This window comes from Neoarius graeffei, chromosome 22, assembly GCF_027579695.1.
Source record: "Neoarius graeffei isolate fNeoGra1 chromosome 22, fNeoGra1.pri, whole genome shotgun sequence".
Taxonomy (NCBI): domain Eukaryota; kingdom Metazoa; phylum Chordata; class Actinopteri; order Siluriformes; family Ariidae; genus Neoarius; species Neoarius graeffei.
In genome coordinates this window covers 44,349,075-44,366,157 of record NC_083590.1, presented here as the reverse complement: position 1 = coordinate 44,366,157, position 17,083 = coordinate 44,349,075, and the positions used below count along the sequence as shown (strand labels likewise).

General features: G+C 45.1%; 1 protein-coding gene across 4 annotated transcripts in view; it reads right to left on the bottom strand.

The window, feature by feature from the left end:
- The window catches only part of styk1a (serine/threonine/tyrosine kinase 1a), a 639,066-nt gene that overhangs the window by 598,943 nt on the left and 23,040 nt on the right, over positions 1 to 17,083 (bottom strand). The gene's annotated exons all lie outside the window — the stretch shown is intronic.

Sequence of the window (17,083 nt, the reverse complement as noted above, 5' to 3'; positions counted from 1 at the left end):
TCATGCCACCCTGATAGTTGATGTAACTGCCACCATGTTATGATGTGCCCATGTGGCAGAACATTGCTCTCCAGCCTGTAAGGGAGGCCTATAAAGGGAATCTCTCTCTGATGGGGCACCATACCCCAAGCAGGGAATCATCACTACACCAGCCATCATTAGTCCTAATGCCAGGCCTAAAGCCAGTACCACACATAGCAGCCTATCTTATTGGCAGGCATAATAATTCCAAACATTATTATGGTTGGCTAGCATCCTCCGTCAACCTAGCATCCTATGTGAATACATGTATTGTGCTCAAAATAAGGCTAGGGCACTTTCATACATCTTGAAAACACTCATGGCACTACAGACAAAGAGAATGCCTTTGAATGCATGTCCCTGGAAGGTAAACATTAAAAGGGCATAATGAAGGCATGACCCTTGTGGGTGCTGAATTATAGAACTGGATTGTAGTACGCATGGTTCATTTGGTTATGCTGGTTTGGTGATTCTGCAACCTCCACTCTGCTATGCAGTGCATCTTTGGTGGTGGGCAAAACAACAACAACTACACCAACAATCCATGACCCCAGCACATAAGGCAGATTATACAGGGTTGATTTGCACATGTATGGCAGAGCAAACGCACCACAGAGTTTGGGCACAGGTGACTTGTCTGCCCAAAATCCCCATTCAAGCTTTCAATAAAATCACTGCATTGGGCATAGTGAATCTTGCCACAAGTATTGTGCAAAAAGCACATTTGGTGTAGGTGGTTTCACAAAATCCTACCATCCCATCAGTGCAGAGCCTCTAAGCACATAATTTCCCGGCTACCCAAGTATTCAGATGCCAGCTGCTTGAGTCTTGCAGTCAGCCACTTTGTGTATCATGAAAAAAAAGAGAGAAATTCAATCCAAATTGCACAGAATGAGAAGTCTGTTGTGTTGAAGGAAGAACAATGCCGGCCCCAGAGCTGCATATTAGCATAAATCCAGCTAACTTAGTGGACTTGCCAGTGGCAGAAAGCCACATTCCTGTTAGTCAGCTTGGGGGGGATATGAAATACTTGGAGGGAACAATGCTGAGAGATAAATGACTCAGCAGGCAGAAAGAGAGGCAAGTGGTGAGCTGAGAAGGGAAACAAACGTGTTGCAAGTTTATAGAGAATAAGGCAAATTGTATCTTGAAATTTAATAGCTAATAAGCTCAACAATAACTACTAATGCTAGCAAAGGAAGGCCGACAAACAAGTCATGTGGGTCAGAGTGACAATAGATGGCATGTAATGAGAGGAGACTATCATTACATTACAGGCATTTAACAGACACTCTTATCCAGAGCATCGTACAACCAGCAGGTGTGGGTTAGATACCTTGCTCAAGGGCACTGCAGCTATTCCTGCTGGTCCAGGGAAAACTGGTGACCTTTTGGTCCCAAACCTGCTTCCTTAACCTTTAGGCCATGGCTATCACCAGCTTTGGCGGGCAGGAGATCTGTAGTGTCTGCCATAATCACAAATTTCAAAGTGGATAAAACCATTTGGTGTACATTTGGTCTGACATGAAAGCAACCAACCAGTTGGTTTCTATACTGTATTGTTAAGGATATTTGATAAATAGTGGCAAAGTCATGTTAAATAGCTTACACAGTGATGTCATGCTGAACATGAGTGCCTGCATGCACCGGGATGTATATATTGAGCATGCGCAGAATAAAAGGCCGGTGAGTTAGTGAGTGTCAGAGGCCAAAGAGACAACGGTGTGTCAGTTATTTTCTCCCGTGAATATTAGCCATTAGCTGCTGCTAGTTAGCCACTGTGGTGACTGTACACACAATAGACTGCTGCAGAAAATGTCTAACGCTACAGGTTATGGGCCCAGTCAGGCAGGCCACAGGTGGCTGAGACTTTTATTCGACGGTGACGAGAAAAGTTACGAACCCTGGGAAACGAGGTTCCTCGCACACATGGAGTTGCGTGGTCTAACATATGTTATCCTGGAGAATCCAGAGATAGATTCAGACGACGAAGGAGCTCTCGCGGAAGATGAGGCAAAGTACGGAGAGGCTTATGCAGAGCTTGTGCAATGTCTGGACAACAAGAGTTTGTCGTTGGTAATGAGAAATGCGAAACGTGATGGAAGAAAAGCACTGGGGATTCTTCGCGAGCACTACACAGGAAAGGACAAACCCCGCGTTGTGAGTTTATACTGTGAACTTTCTTTGCTCTATAAGGCTAGCAATGAAACAGTTACTGACTATATAATTCGAGCAGAGACTATATTCATGTCATTAAGAAGAGCAGATGAACAAATGAGTGATGGACTTCAGATAGCAATCGTAGTAAAAGGGCTACCTGAGTCATACAAGCCGTTCGTAGTGCACATCACACAGACAAATGATGTTGTAACGTTCGGCGAGTTTAAAACAAAACTGCGAAGTTATGAGAGTACAGAGAAATATGGGAGAAGTGATGTGAATGTGGGAGACAATGTAATGAAGACTAGCAGGGCAACGAAAGCACGTGGTAGAGGACATGGAAAGAAAATGGACTTGGCTGATGTCGAGTGTTATACGTGCAGTAAAAAGGGACACATGGCTAGGGCATGTCCAGACAACACCCAACAGAGAAGAGAAGATCAAAAGTGGGACACACCACGGCGAGGCAGAGGGCGCGGTCGAGGCCGAGGCCGTGACTACGTGAAGAAAGCTGATGGAGAGGCCGAATTAGAGTCTACAACTTTCTGTTTCTTCCAGATAAGTGATAATACAGCAAGGAAACAAGAAGGGTCTCATGGTCGACTGTGGCGCCACTTCACACATGATCAATGACGCCACAAAGTTCAAAACAGTGGACAAGAGCTTCAGACCCAAGGACCACAAGATCGAGCTTGCCGACGGGACCAAGGTGAGTGGGGTGGCGAAAATGAGAGGAGACGCCGAGATCTACTTGCTGGACAGCGAGGGACGACGAGTGAGAACAAGGCTCAAGCAAGCACTCTACATCCCATCATTTCCACAGAACATCTTTTCAGTCAAAGCGGCGACAGCCAACAGAGCCAAGATTCGCTTCAAGGACGGTGATGACTGGCTGTCAACAAGGACGGTACAAAGTTCAAAATGGAGGTGTATGGTAGGCTGTATAGAGGATGAAAATGTTGATGAAGTGTATGGTTGTCATGACATTCAAACCTGGCATAGGATACTTGGTCATTGTAATTTTGATGATATTGCAAAATTGGAAAAGGTGGTTGAAGGAATGTCGATAAAAGGGAAAAATGGGGGCGTCGTGGCTCAGGTGGTTAAGGCGCCATACCATGAATGCGGGCGACCCGAGTTCGATTCCGGCCCGAGGTCATTTCCCGATCCCTTCCCGTCTCTCTCTCTCCCGCTCATTTCCTGTCTCTACACTGTCCTATCCAATAAAAGGTGCAAAAAGCCCAAAAAAAAAAAAAAAAAGGGAAAAATGACAAGTCTACTCAAAACTGTGAAATATGCATACAGGGCAAGTTTACACAAAGCAGAAACAGGCAGGCAGACGCCAAAGCTACTGCAGTACTAGAGCTAGTACACACTGACTTATGCGGCCCTATAGAACCAGCAGATAAGGATGGATACAGATATGCGATAGCATTTACTGATGATTACAGTGGGATGATTTTTCCATACTTTATCAAAGCAAAAAGTGACACAACAAAAGCTACAGAGAAATTCATAGCAGACATAGCTCCATATGGAAAGATAAAGTGCATAAGGTCAGACAACGGTACAGAGTTTACCGGGCAGGAGTTCCAGTCTTTACTTAGGAGTAAAGGGATAAGGCACGAGACAAGTGCACCCTACTCACCTCATCAGAATGGAACTGCCGAAAGAGGATGGAGGACCCTATTTGAGATGTCACGATGCATGCTGTTGGAGAGTAACCTCCCAAAGCAATTATGGACCTATGCTGTACAGACAGCAGCCCAAATTCATAACAGGTGTTACAGTAAATGCCTAGAGCAGACACCTTACCGTGTTTTCACAGGAAAAACACCTAACCTATCTCACATGAAGGTATTTGACTCTGAATGTTACGTATATAAGCAGGAAAAGAAGAAGTTGGATTCTAAATGTGACAAAGGGATCTTTGTCGGTTATGATAAGTATAGCCCAGCATACAATGTGTATTATCCTGAGACAGGGAAAGTCCTAAAACATAGGCTAGTGAAATTTATCACCAAAGGTAGTGCAGATAGCCAAACTCAGACAGATTGTGACATGGGGGACAACATTGAGAGTTATGGAAATACTCCACCAAAGATAGTCAACCAGGGTCAGGGACAGCCTGAAGAGAGTAGAGAGCCTAGTGTGGAGGAGACTACTGAGGCAGATCCAACCCAGGCAGATAGCACTCAGAGAGAACAGGGAGAAAGGAGATATCCTACAAGAGAGAGAAAAGCTCCAGAGTACTTAAAGGAGTACCAATGTAAAGCTGAGTGTGATAATGATGAATGCGAAAACGTGGATTATTTCTACAGGGTGGCCTATGATGTACCTAAAACATTTAGAGAGGCTATGGACTCTGAGAAATCAAAAATATGGACTGATGCAATGAGAGAAGAGATGAACTCTTTAACAGAGAATGAGACTTTCACTCTGACTCCACTGCCGAAGGGCAAACAAGCAGTGGGAGGTCGCTGGGTATATGCAGTGAAAGAGAGCCCAGATGGATCTGAGACTTGTAAAGCCAGATATGTGGCAAAGGGGTATGGTCAAGTGGAAGGGATTGACTATAAAGAGACATTCTCACCCACAGCCAACATGACCTCTGTCTGAGCATTAATGCAGGTTGCTGTACAGGAGGATCTTGCACTATACCAAATGGATGTAAAGTCTGCTTACCTCCATGCTCCAATGGACTGCGAGGTATATATGGAGCAGCCGGAAGGTTTTGAGATTAAGTCAGAAACAGGAGAACACTTAGTGTGCAAAATCAACAAGTCATTGTATGGGTTAAAACAGTCTGGTCGTAACTGGAACCTGTTACTGCATGATCACCTTACAGGGAATGGTTTTGTGCAAAATGATGCTGATCATTGTGTCTACAGCAGAGAATCTGACAATGAGAAAGTGATTCTGTTAGTGTGGGTAGACGACTTAATCATAGCAGCGAGTAATGACACATTACTCAGTGATGTAAAGGAGATGCTGAAGAGAAGGTTTAAGATGAAGGATATGGGTCCACTTAAACATTTTCTGGGTATTGACTTTAGTCACAGTGAAGGAGAGATCAAAATGACTCAAAAGAGACACATTGTGAAAATGTTAGCAAAATTTGGAATGTCTGAATATAAACCGAGATCCACCCCATCTGAGCAAAAGTTGAATTTTGACAATGAGCGTGAGGCTATTGACTCAACAGGATATAGAGAAATAGTAGGTAGCTTGATTTACATTATGACATGTACAGTGGCAGCTGGTAGTCTTTCAAACAGGGGAGACTGGTCGGTTACGATATTTCCAGATTTTAAAAGAAAAAAGAAAAAACACATCAATTTTGCCCATACTCTTGCCTGTGATCTTGCGGATTGTTGGCAGGGTCACAAACTGTGAAATAACAGGTTCTTTTGGCCCATTAGCCTACTGTCCAATATACATGATGGTGGTGTTGGGGGGGGTATATTTTAACATTTTATATTTTAAAATTGTGGTATGTGGCATGTTGTTTAAAAATTGATCATTATTGAAAGCAGCTCTTTGTCAGGAACCTCAGCAGTAACAGCAGAGTGTTCTGGAATAGCCACAAGCACTGACCTTGGGGAGCCAAACATAGAGCTGGGTGCCACACATTTTATTCAATGACACTTTCCCTATATTTTACTTATTTTGACTGAGAAATGTTTTATTGACAATTTTGATAACCCTTCACTTTTAATCCAGGTCTGTAGTGTGAAATGTTCTCGGCTGTGTTTTTGTTTAAAAATGTTTTCCAAATTGTAGCTGTGTTTAATTCATATCCAAAGAAATATATATTCCAATATAATATACTCAGCATAAACATTTTAAATAGATTCTATATTTTTGGTCCATCCATGACATATTACTAAAGTACCCTATTTACTGTTGTTGATGTGGGTCACCAGCCCACGTTTGACCAAATCACAGATCTGGATTTAATCAAGAGGCATGACCAACAATACATTTTCCTCGTCACTGAACTTGCTGTTAGCCAATTCACTTTCTCGTACCAGGAGAGCTGAAAGGAACGAGTATTATTCCCTACCTTTTTCACCAAGTCAATTTGAGGCGTTGGTCTACCCTGCTCTTTAATTTTAATTTTTTCCTCGAAAAGAAGACCTGCAAATGGCTTCGCCAAAATTAAATCAACAATGCTCGGCATCCGTGCGCAGCTTTCTCGCTAGCTGACTAGCTCCCTCAAGTTCAGTCACTCAAATAAATGAAATTTCTGGAACTATGATAGCAAACTTGACAACACTATATTTACACTTTATTTACAATTAAAATATATACAAACTAAAAAAGCTGGTGGAAACCGTATGTAATGAATGAAATCGAAATGTAAGCTGATCTCTTACAATACACCACAGCACTTGCGAATCCACATGGGACTGAACTGAAATTCACCGCTGTCTGTCTATATTTGAAACGAGCTGTCAATCAAAGAAAATATCCGGCCGCTTTCACCAATCACCAGTCTCCTCGCGGAAAGCTTTGCCATGTCCCTCCCACTGTGAGGCTGGGAGTCCGTGGGAGTCCGTGGGCAGGCGTTTTCGCAGTATTTGTCCAATAATCGTCTTGCATTTTGATATTGAAAAGCGGATAGCTCCCAAATGCCATTGAAGTCCACTGAGGCTGGGCTGCATTGCGTTGTCACGAGGGGGAAAAACTCACTCACACATTAGGCGAACTGGGGAAAGTTATAACGGAATGATTTCGCACTGTAGTTGGGTTGAGCACATATATTTCTACGATTCTGGATCTGAAATAGCAATGTTATAAGGTCGGCTATAACATAAGCCTAGCTCAATTCATCCTACACGATGTTCGTCATTTTTAGAGGAGGCTGAGCCTCCCTCATTGTGTTAGAGCAATCGCCCGTGGACATGTACCAGACCTGACTTGAGCTGGGTTGTTAGTAAGCTTTCATAACATTTAGCTGAACCAAAGCAACAGCATTGGGTTGCAGCAAAACACCTACTGAGATACCTAAAGGGTATGATAGATCAAGAATTACACTATCAAAAATGTGAGGAAAGCCTACAACTTGAGGGATATAGTGACGCTGATTGGGCAACTGACAAAAATGATAGGAGGAGCACAACTGGATACTGTTTCAGCTTAACTGAGAGTGGTCCAGTTATATCATGGAAGAGTAGAAAGTAGCTAACAGTGGCACTATCTACCTGCGAGGCGGAGTATATAGCGCTAGCAGCCACTACTCACGAGAGTATGTACCTAGTACAACTACTTAAAGGAATGGATGGTAGTAACCAGCATGTACCAGTCAAGATATATGAGGACAATCACATACATGTCAACCTATACGGAATGTCCGTATTTTATACGGATTTGATTCAATAAACGTAGTATACGGGCGTACAAATAAAGTTATACGGATTCTTTAAAAAAACTTCAATATTTATTTAGAGCTATAATCAATTCCCACGATAATAAAAGAGCGCATAACATTTACAAACGTACTGTACACCACAGAAAGCACAAACAGCCAGTAAAGAGTCTTATGAAATCGTGCGTTATCTTGTGGTAGCGAGACTTCGTTCCACATTTGATCATACGCACACCGCATTGCGAGAATCCCGCCAACCGGGAAGTAACATTTTGTTTGAAACGCGTATTTCCACCTGAGCGACTTTCACTAGCGACTGAAAAGATTCTGAATGGGCACTCCGGCAAGATCAACACAGACACTTGCTGTGACATGCAGCCTAGTGAGGTATTTGTGCAGAGCGCTAAAAAAGCTGTCATGGAGTACAATTCAGAACATTAGAGTGACACTTTGTGTTTTTGTCAAACATTGGAGCTTTGTATTCATTCTGAAGGTTTATTGTTATTAATATTGAATAAAAAGTAACTTGGATATATCATTGTTAATTATCATTCAAATTTTAGGTAAATTATTTTAATTTGCATCTTATACGGATTTTATAAGGGAAATACGGATTTTGGAGGTTGGTTATACAGGTTTGATTGACCAAAGGTTGACATGTATTCAATCAGGGGGCAATAGCGTTGTCTAAGAACCCAGTATGCAGACAGAGAAGCAAACGTGGATATTAAGTATCACTTTGTACGTTCTGCACACACAGAAGGGAAGATATTAATAAAATACTGCCCTACTGCAAACATGGTAGCTGATGTTCTTACCAAGCCATTGACAGAGGCTAAATTTGAGAAGTTCAAGGGATATTTGTTTGGAGAGGAATGAGAGCTGACAGGTGTAAATGTTTTTGGAGAGAAATGTGAACTGTTAAGTTCTGTAATAAGTTTTATTTGAAGTTTTCAGAACACTGCCAGTACTGTATGCCAAAGGTTTTATTTTGAGTTTTGGAGTTATGTATTTTTGGTTTTGTTTACAACTAGAGGTTTATAGCTCAAACATGTCTTTGACCCCTCCTAGAACTGCCACCTTATTGTGGTGGAGGGGTTTGTGTGCTTGAATGATCCTAGGAGCTATGTTGTCGGGGGCATTATGCCCCTGTTAGGGTTTCCCAAGGCAGACAGGTCCTAGGTGACAGGCCAGACCAAGAGCAGTTCACCAAAAACCCCTATGGAGAAAAAATCCAGGACCGTGACATCGCCCGGTATGACGCAGCCGGGGCCCCACCCTGGAGCCAGGCCCGGGGTTGGGGCTCGTATGCGAGCGCTTGGTGGCCAGGCCTTTGCCCATGGGGCCTGGCTGGGCTCAGCCCGAAGAGGTGACATGGGCCCGACCTCCTGTGGGTTCACCACCCACAGAGGTAGCAGTAGGGGTTTGGTGCAGTGTGGATTGGGTGGCAGTCGAAGGCAGGGGCCTAGACGACGGCTGGCTGTTGGGACATGGAATGTCACTTCTCTGGGGGGGAAAGAGCCTGAGCTTGTGCGGGAGGTTGAGAGGTACCGGCTAGAAATAGTCGGGCTCACCTCCACGCACAGCTTGGGCTCTGGAACCCAGCTCCTCGAGAGGGGCTGGACTTTCCACTTCTCTGGAGTCGCCCGTGGTGAGCGGCGGCGGGCTGGTGTGGGCTTGCTTATAGCTCCCCAGCTCAGCCGCCATGTGTTGGAGTTTACCCCAGTGAACGAGAGGGTCGCCTCTCTGCGCCTTCGGATTGGGGAGAGGGCTCTTGCTGTTGTTTGTGCCTACGGGCCAAATAGCAGTATAGAGTATCCAGCCTTCTTGGAGTCCCTGGGAGAGGTACTGAGGGGTGCTCAGACTGGGGACTCCATTGTGCTACTGGGGGACTTCAATGCTCACATGGGCGACGACAGTGACACCTGGAGGGGCGTGGTTGGGAGGAACGGCCTCCCCGATCTGAACCCGAGTGGTGTTTTGTTATTGGACTTCTGTGCTAGTCACGGTTTGTCCATAACAAACACCATGTTCGAGCATAGGGGTGTCCATAAGTGCACGTGACACCAGGACACCTTAGGTCGGAGGTCGATGATCGACTTTGTAGTCGTTTCATCTGATCTCTGGCCCTATGTCTTGGACACTCGGGTGAAGAGAGGGGCTGAGCTGTCAACTGATCACCACCTGGTGGTGAGTTGGATCCGCTGGCAGAGGAGGAAGCTGGACAGACCTGGCAGGCCCAAACGTATGGTGAGGGTTTGCTGGGAACGTCTGGCCGAGCACTCTGTTGGGGAGGTCTTTAACTCCCACCTCCGGGAGAGCTTTTCCCAGCTTCCGAGGGAGGCGGGGGACATTTGAGTCTGAGTGGACCATGTTCTCTACCTCCATTGTGGATGCAGCTGTTCGGAGCTGTGGCCGCAAGGTCTCCGGTGCCTGTCGTGGTGGCAATCCCCGAACCCAGTGGTGGACACCGGAAGTAAGGGATGCCGTCAAGCTGAAGAAGGAGTCCTATCGGGCCATGTTGACTTCCGGGACTCCTGAGGCAGCCGACGGGTATCGGCAGGCCAGGTGTGCTGCAGCTCAGGCAGTTGCGGAGGCAAAAACTCAGAACTGGGAGGAGTTCGGTGAGGCCATGGAGAAGGACTATTGGTCAGCCTCGAAGAAATTCTGGCAAACCATCCGGCGCCTCAGGAGGGGGAAGCAGTACTCTGCCAACACTGTTTACAGTGCGGGTGGGGAGCTGTTGACCTCGACTGGGGACATTGTCGGGCAGTGGAAGGAATACTTTGAGGATCTCCTCAATCCCACCGTCATGTCTTCCACTGAGGAGACTGAGGCTGATGACTCAGAGGTGGACTCGTCCATTACCCAAGCCGAAGTCACTGAGGTGGTTTGCAAGCTCCTCGGTGGCAAGGCACCGGGGGTGGATGAGATCCGCCCTGAGTATCTCAAGTCTCTGGATGTTGTGGGGCTGTCTTGGTTGACATGCCTCTGCAACATTGCGTGGCGGTCGGGGACAGTGCCTCTGGAGTGGCAGACTGGGGTGGTGGTCCCTCTTTTGAAGAAAGGGGACCGGAGAGTGTGCTCCAATTATAGGGGAATCACACTTCTCAGCCTCCCAGGGAAAGTTTACTCCAGGGTACTGGAGAGGAGAATTCGACCAATAGTCGAACCTCGGATCCAGGAGGAACAATGCGGTTTTCGTCCTGGTCGCAGAACACTGGACCAGCTCTATACCCTTCATAGGGTGCTCGAGGGTTCATGGGAGTTTGCCCAACCAGTCCACATGTGCTTTGTGGATCTGGAGAAGGCATTTGACTGTGTCCCCCGTGGTATTCTGTGGGGGGTGCTTCGGGAGTATGGGGTTCGGGGCTCTTTGCTAAGGGCTGTCTGGTCCCTGTACGAACGGAGCAGGAGTCTGGTTCGCATTGCCGGCAGTAAGTCAGACCTGTTCCCAGTGCATGTTGGACTCCGGCAGGGCTGCCCTTTGTCACCGGTTCTGTTCATAATTTTTATGGACAGAATTTCTAGGCGCAGCCAGGGGCCGGAAGGAATCCTGTTTGGGAACCACAGGATTTCATCTCTGCTTTTTGCGGATGATGTTGTCCTGTTGGCTTCTTCAAACCAGGACCTTCAGCATGCACTGGGGCAGTTTGCAGTCGAGTGTGAAGCGGCTGGGATGAGAATCAACACCTCCAAGTCTGAGGCCATGGTTCTCGACCGGAAAAGGGTGGCTTGCCCTCTTCAGGTTGGTGGAGAAGTCCTGCCTCAAGTGGAGGAGTTTAAGTATCTCGGGATCTTGTTCAAGAGTGAGGGAAGGATGGAGCGTGAGATCGACAGGCGGATCGGTGCAGCCTCCGCAGTGATGCGGTCGCTTTACCGGTCCGTCGTGGTGAAGAAGGAGCTAAGCCAAAAGGCAAAGCTCTCAATTTACCGGTCGATCTACGTTCCGACTCTCACCTATGGTCATGACCTTTGGGTAATGACAGAAAGAACAAGATCGCGGATACAAGCGGCTGAAATGAGTTTCCTTCGCAGGGTGGCTGGGCGCTCCCTTAGAGATAGGGTGAGAAGCACAGTCACTCAGGAGGAGCTCGGAGTAGAGCCGCTGCTCCTCCACATCGAGAGGAACCAGCTGAGGTGGCTCGGGCATCTTTTTCGGATGCCTCCTTTACGCCTCCCTGGGGAGGTGTTCCAGGCATGTCCCCCCGGGAGGAGGCCCCGGGGAAGACCCAGGACACACTGGAGGGACTATGTCTCTCGGCTGGCCTGGGAACGCCTCAGTGTTCTTCCCGAGGAGCTGGCCGAGGTGTCTGGGGAAAGGGAAGTTTGGGCTTCCATGCTTAGACTGCTGCCTCTGCGACCCGGTCCTGGATAAGTGGAAGAAGATGAGACCGAGACGAGACGAGACCGAGACATGTCTTTGAGTGGAAGTGTTAAGCATATTTGATAAATAGTGGCAAAGTCATGTTAAATAGCTTACACAGTGATGTCATGCTGAACGTGAGTGCCTGCGTGCACCGGGATGTATATATTGAGCATGCACAGAATAAAAGGCCGGTGAGTTAGTGAGTGTCAGAGGCCAAAGAGACAACGGTGTGTCAGTTATTTTCTCCCGTGAATAGCTAGCTGCTGCTAGTTAGCCACTGTGGTGACTGTACACATGATAGACTGCTGCGGAAAATGTCTAACACTACATGTATCTTAGATAGGTAATATAGAGTTATAAGGGCGGCTGGTGCATAAGGGCGATTGGGCGACGCACTCCCAAAACGAAAAAAAAAAAGGTTTTTTTTCTTTTTTTAAAACAAACTTTCACCAGCACTGCTCGAGGCCGTTTTAATCTGTCTCTGGGTATCATTGTCCAATCAGGGTGGTCTTGCTTCTAGAGTACCGCCCCTTTTGGGGCGATTTCAGTCACGCTGAAAATCGCACAAGAGTTCACTGATAGAGTCCCATGTTAATATATTTTTTTTCTCCTGACTGACACTTCAATGCAATCTCTATGGGTTCCGGGAGGGCTTGCACTAATGTGCTTACGTCACTGCGCAGCTTGGCAAAGTTGCGTTCGATCCCATAGACATATAAACATAGACGCCGCATTCTGCATAGAATCATACGTCATCCTCGCCGCCATATTGGATGTGGCAAAGTGGAGATTCTTCAACCGTCTCTGGTATAGTGTCTAGACAGTAGCCGAGAATAAAGATGCCTCATTCATGTGCTGCGTTTAACTGTACCAACAGGTTTACCATCCAAACGAGATCACATGGGATTACCTTTCACAGGTGAGACTGGAAAAATACTTTTCAATACTGTTCCTTCAGTCTTCAGTTTCCCAGCTCATCTCCACCGGGTAGGTGTATAGTTATAAGCAGTGAGAATTAGATAATACAGTGCCACACTATGATGAACGTTTTTGAACATATGATGAATGTTTTTAACCTTTCTGAATGTGAAGGAATCAGTGATGTATTTTGTTTTGGTATGACGTTAGAACCTGGCCGAACTCAGTTTGGCGGTCATTCAGCTCACTTTATTCAACGAGAGTACAGTAGCTCTGTGTGGTGACTCAATAAATAAAACATAAAATTTTTATTTTCATTCACTATTTCCAGTTTTTCCACTATTTCCATCATTTATCATATTCAGTCTTGTAGGTTGGTTATTGTGGCCTCAGGTTTTGGTAGCTTGCTACGGTATGCTGACTGATTAGCTTACCTGAGCTATCTATCGCGTATCTGTCGCTAGTTTGCAGTGTACAGGGTATTTCGCACACTATTTATAACCATCACATTAAAAGTTATGTGTTGTTTTGATGCCTGTTTGTTTCCCAAATATATACGTGTGTGTCTTAATGGGTGAATAAAAGGCATCGAGTTAAATATTATTGTAGAAAGGGGCTTTATGAAGTTCAGTCCATTTACGTGCATTGGTTTACAGGGAAGATTTGCCACATCCAATATGGCGGACACTCTGACGTATCCCAGCAACGGGGCCACCAGCTCAATGCGGCGTCTATGTTTATATGTCTATGATTAAACCGGCTCATCCAGTGCGTGAAATTTTGTGGAGTGTTCGAGTTAGCTCTACGAGGCAAAGACGAAACTGCGGGCTCCAGTCACCGTGGTGTTTTTCTGGGTTTGGTTGACTATTGACTTGCTACCTAGGTCAATTTACTTCAGTCCTGTGGACATTTATGGTCCGTGTAGACATAACGGGGGAAAATTGCCCCCCCTGAAAAAAAATTCAGGAGCCGCCACTGCCATCACCTGACCTAACCCACATTCGCAGATGTGCAAACGTCAGTGTTGTAGTACTCGAGACCACTTTTTGAAGGTCTCGGTCTCGTCTCGGAATCGACTGCATTTTTACTCGGTCTTGTCTTGGTCTCAGACAAAGCGGACTCGGGATTTTATTTCAAGACCAGTCAAGACCACAACTGTGGGGATATCAATAAATTGCCTGTGCATTTTTGGATTTACTTGTTAATATCATTGCTTTGATTTTGCATAAATCGTATTGCTTCGAGTACAACCAATAACTTCACTCATTTATCATTTGAAATTGTCACCGTTAACGGCTGTCACCCCTCCCGCCCCCTTTCACCGCCCCCCACAAACATGCGTGTGAGTGACAGGAGAAGAGGCCGTGTGAAGATGTCAGCCAACTCGTCTGCAATAAAACTTGGTTACCTAAACCACAAAGAGTTTATGTGCACAACTACAACCAAAAGCAAACAGCGCAACATGTAAATTTTGTAAAGCAATGCTAACGGAGACGGCTGGGACCATGGCCAACTTTTACCGGCCCTTGGAGAGGAAGCATAAAGAAAGGTAAGCTAAGTGTAAGTGAGATTTAGTGAATACGAGCGAAACACGTTTGCTAACCATGTGTATACAGTATGTTTCAGGACACCGGTTTCATTGGCTTGCCGGTTATTTACCCCTAGCTAGGCACACAAGCAGATTAGCACATTACCTCACTGCATCAGATAACTTAATGTTACAATGGATGAAACATTAAGTTAGCTTATGTAGTGTTAACTTTGTGTGAGAGTGAGGGATCAGGACATGTGTCTTACTCCTACGTTACATTTTTTCATGTGATAAAAATGACGAGACAGGTGATGTAAAGCTATGTAGCTAATGTGTATATAGTTATGTTACATCAACGTCAACTCTGACGTAAACAATGCACGTCATGCTCCCTCTCCTGGGTGAGAGAGCTAGAGTCAGCGGTCTCCAGAGTGGAGACAGAGTAACATTAATGCTCCACTTCTATGAAGTTACACATTAAATATGCTTTGCCTGGCTATAAGCATACATCACATACTTAAAGAGTGCTAATTTGGGGGTTAAATACACAAACAAATATATTAGTGCATCTCAAAAAATTAGAATACCATGAAAAAGTTCCTTTTTTCATAATTTAATTCAAAAAGGTAAACTTTCATATATTCTATATTCATTACATGTAAAGTGAAATATTTAAAGCCTTTTTTTTTGTTTTAATGTTGATTATGGCTTATAGCTCATGAAAATCAGAAATCCAGAATCTCAAATTATTAGAATATTCCCTAAGATCAATCAAAAAAAGGATTTACAATACAGAAATGTCCAACTTCTGAAAAGTATATTCATTTATACACTCAGTACTTGGTTGGGGCTCCTTTAACATGAATTACTGTATCAATGCGGTGTGGCATGGAGGTGATCAGTCTGTGGCACTGCTGAGGTGTTATTGAAGCCCAGGTTGCTTTGATAGTGGCCTTCAGCGTATCTGTATTTTTGGGTCGGGTGTTTCTCATCTTCCTCTTGACAATACCCCATAGATTCTCTATGGGGTTCAGGTCAGGCAAGTTGGCTGGCCAATCAAACACAGTAATATCATGGTCAGCAAACCATTTGGTAGTAGTTTTGGCACTGTGGGTAGGTGCTAAGTCCTGCTGGAAAAGGAAATCAGCATCTCCAAAAAGCTCGTCAGCAGATGGAAGCATGAAGTGCTCTAAAATCTCCTGGTAGATGGCTGTGTTGACTTTGGACTTGATAAAATACAGTGGACCAACACCAGCAGATGACATGGCACCCCAAATCATCACAGACTGTGGAAACTTCACATTGGGCTTCAAACACCTTGGATTCTGTGCCTCTCCACTCTTCCTCCAGACTCTAGAACCGTGATTCCAAATTAAATGCAAAATGTACTTTCATCTGAAAAGAGGACTTTGGACCACTGAGCAACAGTCCATTTCTTTCTCTCCTTAACCCAGATAAGACACTTCTGACATTGTCTCTGGCTCAGGAGTAGCTTGATATTAGGAATGCGAAAGTTGTATCCCCTTTCTTGAAGATGTCTGTTCATGATGGGTCTTGATACACTGACACCAGCCTCAGTCCACTCCTTATGAAGCTCTCCCAAGTTCTTGAATCAACTTTTCTTGACAATCCTCTCAAGACTGCGGCCATCCCTGTTGCTTGTGCACCTTTTCCAGCCACCCTTTTCAGCAATGACCTTTTGTGGCTTACCCTTCTTGTGGAGGGCATCAGTGATCATCTTCTGGACAACAGTCAAGTCAGCAGTCTTCCCCATGATTGCATGGATTAAAGTTTTCCGTTGCTACGATGGATTTCCGTCAACTGGGAGCGCTAAAGGTCAATAATGAGATTGATGCAGATCCAAGGAAAAAAAAAAGGGGTGGGGGGTAGGCCCATAGGTCTGACACCGATGTGATTTAGAACTTCACCAAGCTGCTGTGATTGCCTGTTGTTGAGCCCTTTCTTGTGCTATGTTTGAGTATATGTAAAGGAATACGTTGTTGCGCGAGACAGGCATAAATAAATAAATACAGCCTACGCTACTGTCTAGTCCCGGGGAGGCTCGGCCTAGGCCACTGATGAAACTATTTGGCTGTCCTACTACTAGGTTACTTGTCTACTACTAATGCTAGGCCTTTTCTAAAACCTTTGCCAACCTTTGCTATTAAGCGTTTTGTAGGTTAAACAGGCTTCGGCAGACAACGTTCTGGAAAGGCTGTGTTTTTCTTTGGTTTGATTAGCCTACAATTTAATCTTTAAACATTATGGTTTCAGCAGTTCGCTTAAACATTGGAGGCTGCAGAGTCGGGCTGCAAGATTTCCCGACACTTGTTTAAGATGCCAAACTTCACAGTAAGGAGAAAATAATTCCACAGTATTTAGTGCCTCGTCAGTCTCAAATTAATAGTGAAGGACCAACGCGAATTAAGTGCCAAAAAAAACATCTCGTAGGCCTATATTTTACATTTTCAAAAAAGTCCGGAATTGGAAGTCGGTCAGTGGAGTGTAATGAAGTGTCTCATTCACTAAGCACAAAAGGTCGGAAAACAGTGGAGAAAACAGCGATTGCTTAAATAGGCTACTAATGTTTTACATTAGTAATTAAATTCATTGATTAAATAGATAAAGAAGCCAATACTCCGAAGCTCAAAATTCAGGAAAGTGGCTCCGGTGTCGCAAGTGCACGAGAACAGTTATTTGAAAGTTAACCTAA